At 41.7% G+C, this 5,259-nt stretch overlaps 1 pseudogene; it reads right to left on the bottom strand.

Moving 5' to 3' along the window:
* Positions 1-942: 942 nt before the first annotated feature.
* LOC108317794 lies at positions 943-2,590 on the bottom strand (annotated as a pseudogene).
* Positions 2,591-5,259: the final 2,669 nt, after the last annotated feature.

Consider the following 5,259-nt stretch of genomic DNA (forward strand, 5'->3'; position numbering starts at 1 on the left):
GAGGTTTCACCGTGTTGACCAGGATGGTCTCGATCTCTTGACCTCGTGATCCACCCGCCTCGGCCTCCCAAAGTGCTGGGATTACAGGCGTGAGCCACCGCGCCCGGCCTAATTTTTCTATTTTTGTAGAGACAGGGTCTCACTACATTGCCCACGCTGGTTTTGAACTCCTGGGCTCAAGCAATCCTTCCACCGAGGCCTCTTGAAGTGCTAAGATTACAGGCACAAGCCACCATGCCAGGCTAGTTTCTGCTCTTGAAGACTGCAGTTGCTCTAGAGGGAGATGTAGACAGGTAAACAGGAATTGTAACACATGGTAAAGAGCAAACAGAAGGAGGCATATATGCCATGGGAATCACTAAGGAGGAAACTCTAACTAGTCTTTCAGAGTCAGAATCCTGAAGGTAAAGGACAGAGTCATTCCAACACAGCCAGCAGCATGTGCAAGGGCCCTGGAGTTACTCACAAATTGCCATTAGGAACAATACATTAAACATTATGTTGAAATCTTGATAAATTAGTAATCTAAATATATAAATTATATAAATACTTTCCTCTTTATGTCTTTCAGCAATGTTCAATTAACCATCATTGACCTCAATTTATAAATGGAGACACCAAAGCTCAAGGTTTAACTGGTTAAGCTGGAGTAAATCAAAATCAAAGTGGCAGAGTAAAGGTGACAACATAGGTTTTCTGATGCCAAAGCAGTGCTCTTTCCTCTACATTCTGCCTCTCAGATCTGGTTCTCCCTAATAGGAGAGAATTGGGCAAATGTTCAAGCAGAGGCTGCAGGAGAAATGTTAGGAGCTAGAGTAAAAATGACATAACCTTCACAGTTTGTGCCTGAAGGCTAACTCTACTTAATAAAATATACAGAAGCCAATGTTTAGTAGTTAGACTAGAGTGCCTCAGTCCCTTCCTGTGAACTCTTCTCTGCTTTCAATGGTCGATGCCGTCATTCACATAGGTAATAAGAGTGAGGAGGTTTAGGGTAACCTCTAACCTACTTAAAGAGCTAATGTGGATGCAATAATGGTAGCCAACAGAAATGTCATAACATAGCAAGTAAGTACAAAGAATTGGAGTTGCACAAATCGCCTGACTGAAATTCTAACCTCAGTACCATTGCCACCCCAATGAGATGCCTTTTAAAAAAAAGAATTGGTCGGGTGCAGTGGCTCACACCTGTAATCCCAGCACACTGGGGGGCCAAGGCAGGCAGATCATCCGAGGTCAGGAGTTCAAGATCAGCCTGGCCAATATGGTGAAACCCTGTCTCTACTAAAAATACAAAAAAATTAGCCAGGCATGATGGCACATACCTATAATCCCAGCTACTTGGGAGGCCAAGGCAGGAGAATTGCTTGAACCTGGGAGGCAGAGGTTGAAGTGAGCTGAGATCCTGCCATTGCACTCCAGCCTGGGCATTGCAGTGAGACTCTGTCTTAAAAAATAAATAAATAAATAAATAGTACCACATTCTAATACAAAACAAAGTTTTATTTCATTTATTTATGCTTAAAAAATATACACATACCAGCTGGGCATGGTGGCTCACACCTGTAATCTCAGCACTTTGGGAGGCTGAGGCGGCCAGATCACCTAACGTCAGGAGTTTGAGACCAGCCTGACCAACATAGTAAACTCCATCTCTACTAAAAATACAAAAATCAGCTGGGCATGGTGGTGGGCGCCTGCAATCCCAACTACTCGGGAGGTTGAGGCAGGAGAATTGCTAGAACACGGGAGGCGGAGTTTGCAGTGAGCCGAGATTGTGCCATAGCACTCCAGCCTGGATGACAGAGCTAGAGTCCGTCTCAAAAAAACAAAAACAAAAAACACATACCACATAAAATATTTAAGAACGGTAATAAGGGTTTTTTAAAATGTAACAAATATTAAGGTTGCTGTAATTCCAATTACCCTGGTCTCTGTAGAGACCAGCACTGCCACCCTCAGTAAGAGGTGGGAATTGCAATTATCACGTAATATTATATTCTTTCTTTTTTTTAAAATTGGTTGATATGATTGATATGTGCTTCTTTTTTTCTCTCTCTGATTTTTTAAAATTGTACTTTAGGTTCTGGGGTACATGTGCATATCATGCAGGATTGTTGCATAGGTACATACAAGGCAACATCCACAGATTGTTTGGGCAAAGCCTCAGCCAGTCTCCTGAAACTAGTCAGACTACCTGCACCAAGCTGGTTTAAGATGCTGGGTAGCACTTCTGTCAGCTGCTTTGTCTCAGCATGACCTGTAATGGTGAAAGTGTTCGCTGCCAGAGATGCCTGAACTTTAGGGTTGTGAAAGTGGATCACTGTTCCCTGGTTTGTGAACATATTCACCTCTTCAATATCAGAGGTATTGTTTACCCCTAACTTCTTTAAGGAGAATCGAAGTGTTTTTATCATCTGCGGTGACTGTTCTGTGAGCCACTTTCTTCTTTCTGTGAGCAGTTTCCTTCCCACCGATGCGCACTTGTGTCTGCAGTTTGGCGAGTTTTTCCTGGTTCATGATTGTTTCTTTCATCTTTTCGGAGCGGATAAGGGGCCGCTGGAGGGACTAGGGTTTGTGCTCAGGGGGTCTCAGGTGGACCAGCTGAGATTAGGTGCACACACGTAGGGCGAAAGATGGCAGCTAAAGGGAGGCCGGAAGTAGGACCATTTAATATGTGAAAATAAATATAAATAAATAAATAAATAAATATATATATATATAAAGTAATATTAAGTAAAATTAAATACTGCACATACTTTGATGCCAGCTTCATAAAATACATACAATAGTGTTGGAAAGGGCTCTGTTGCTAAATAACAAATATGTATACATATTTTTTAAGTAGAGACAGGTTCTCACTGTGTTGCCTTGGCTGGTCTCAAACTCCTGAGCTCAAGTGATCCTCCTGCCTCAGCTTCCCAAAATGCTGGGACTAAAGGCGTGAGCCACTGTGCCCAGCCAATAACAAGTAATTTTTAAATGAAGGTTTCCCTTTTATTTAAATATTTTGGTATAACTTTATTTGAAGCATCTAACTAAAAAGTTAAAACATTATAATGTGAAAATACATAAAAAGGTCAGAGACATCTAAAATTCTTTTCTGGGGCTGTGCATTATTATCTTTTTTTTTTCTTGAGACAGAGTTTCAATTTTGTTGCCCAGGTTGGAGTGCAATGGCGTGACCTCGGCTCAGTGCAACCTCCGCCTCCCGGGTTCAAGCCAATCTCCTGCCTCAGCCTCCTGGGTAGCTGGGACTACAGGCACGTACTACCATGGCTAATTATTTGTATTTATAGTAGAGATGGGGTTTCACCATGCTGGTCAGGATGGTCTTGATATTCTGACCTCGCGATCTACCTGCCTCAGTGTCCCAAAGTGCTGGGATTACAAGCGTGAGCCACCGTGCATTTTTCGTGATCAATTATATATTTCTCTCCTAAATTTAATCTTCCCTCCTGATTTCATGGCATTAGTAGTATCTAACCCAGAATTTGAAAACATCAGGAAAAAATGATCATCCAAAGTGAAGCTAATATGAATCAAAATGAAAGAGATTACTAATGAACAAGAGTGACCTACCTAGAAAACCTAGAGAGTTGATATGTGTTATTAGGGAACTAAGCCAGAACTTAAGTACAGATCTTCGAACTTCCAAGTCCAGAAATTTTACTCTTTAAGGTAGAGACAGAATTCTGGCTTGTCAAATCTTGGAGGGATGGGCACAACTTAAGGATGAGGTGGCTGTTCACGTAGGAGAATCCTTCATTGTTGGCAAAGGACAGAGTTAGTCTCCTGTTTAGGAGGACCCTTCCTGTATTTGGTCTACCTGGCATTAAGTAAAGGTATGGCCTCATAACAGGCTCTCAGCAAATATTGACTTCCTGCTTCACAAGTGTTTTTTCTTCAGTATATTTTTTTAACCTGGTTTCGACCTAGGTAACAACCTCCACAATGGTTGGTTCATAAGGAAATGGCATCAAAAGAATAAGTGCAAGGTGTGGAAGGGTTTGGGGTTGGATTAGGAGTGGAAATTTTGCATGGCTTTGGGCATGTAAATACAGGGAAAGGCAGCTGAGAGACACACAATTATTGTGTCATTTTCAAGGCAATATAAAGAGCTTCTTTCATCTGCATGGAGCTTCTTATGTAATGTGGGTGTGGGTGTTGGGTTGGGGAGATGACTAGGGAGCATGTTCATGCCTTTCTCCAAGCAGACCTATAAGAACATTCCTGTCACCCCCTACCTCTCTCCGCCTTCTTTTTTCATTAGGAAAGACAGGAAGCAACAAAGTCCACTTCAAATCACAGTAAGCAAAAAACCCAGTATCCTTGTGTACTTAGCATGTTACTTAAATACATTGTTGCTGCTGATGACACACCCTGAAAAAGTTACGTAATCTGGTTGTGAAATGCACAATAAAGAAAGGCAATTCTTTCATTGGCAATTGTCTATAAGTTCTACACTGTAGGGACCAAGGGAAAACATCCCCTTCAACCTCTGAAGGTTTGCTGAAAATCACCGACAAACAGTGGATACAAATTAATTTGATCATAATTTAGATGAACGTGGGAGCATTCAAAATGAAAACTCAAAGATACAAGAGAAATTGTCCATTTTTCTGCTGAGGTTCAACAAAGTACAGATAGCTGTGTAGAAATATTACTGGACAAAAAAGGGTGGGGAACCCCAGTAAGGCCTGTCTGTCTAGATTGTTCTTGGCCTCTGAGCATGCATTTCTTCCTTCTGGGTATGGGGCAGGTCTTCTCTGGAATGGAGGCGGGGGTCTTGTGACAATCAAACAAGGTAGATCAGATAGTTTGTCTTTATGGCCAGTTTTTACCCAGAAAGGCAGGGAAAAAGAGTAATAATTTTAGGTTTTATGGCTGGCTTTGGGAAAAAGGGGTTCTGGCTTCTGACTCACCTTGGGGAGGAGGGATTCTAATTTCTGTGGCTAGTCTTGGGGGAGAATGAGAGGCCAGAGATAGGAGGGCAGGAGAAAGTCAGAGATAACTGCCTCTGAGACCTTCATTTTGGGGTATCATTTTCTGAGACCCTACAACACCTATCTTTTCTTTTCCTTTACTCAGAGTTGAAAACCAACTTGCCCATCAACTTCAGAATTCACAAAAATGGGCACAGCAGCTGAAAGACAGGTGTTATTATTCGTCTACAATCCAAAGGCCAATCCCAATGACTTTTATAAAGCTGTATTTCCTGAGTTAATAGAAAGAAAACTTTCTTTTTTTTTTTTTTTT

This window comes from Cebus imitator, unplaced genomic scaffold (genome assembly GCF_001604975.1).
Source record: "Cebus imitator isolate Cc_AM_T3 unplaced genomic scaffold, Cebus_imitator-1.0 Scaffold208, whole genome shotgun sequence".
In the NCBI taxonomy this organism is placed as follows: Eukaryota; Metazoa; Chordata; class Mammalia; order Primates; family Cebidae; genus Cebus; species Cebus imitator.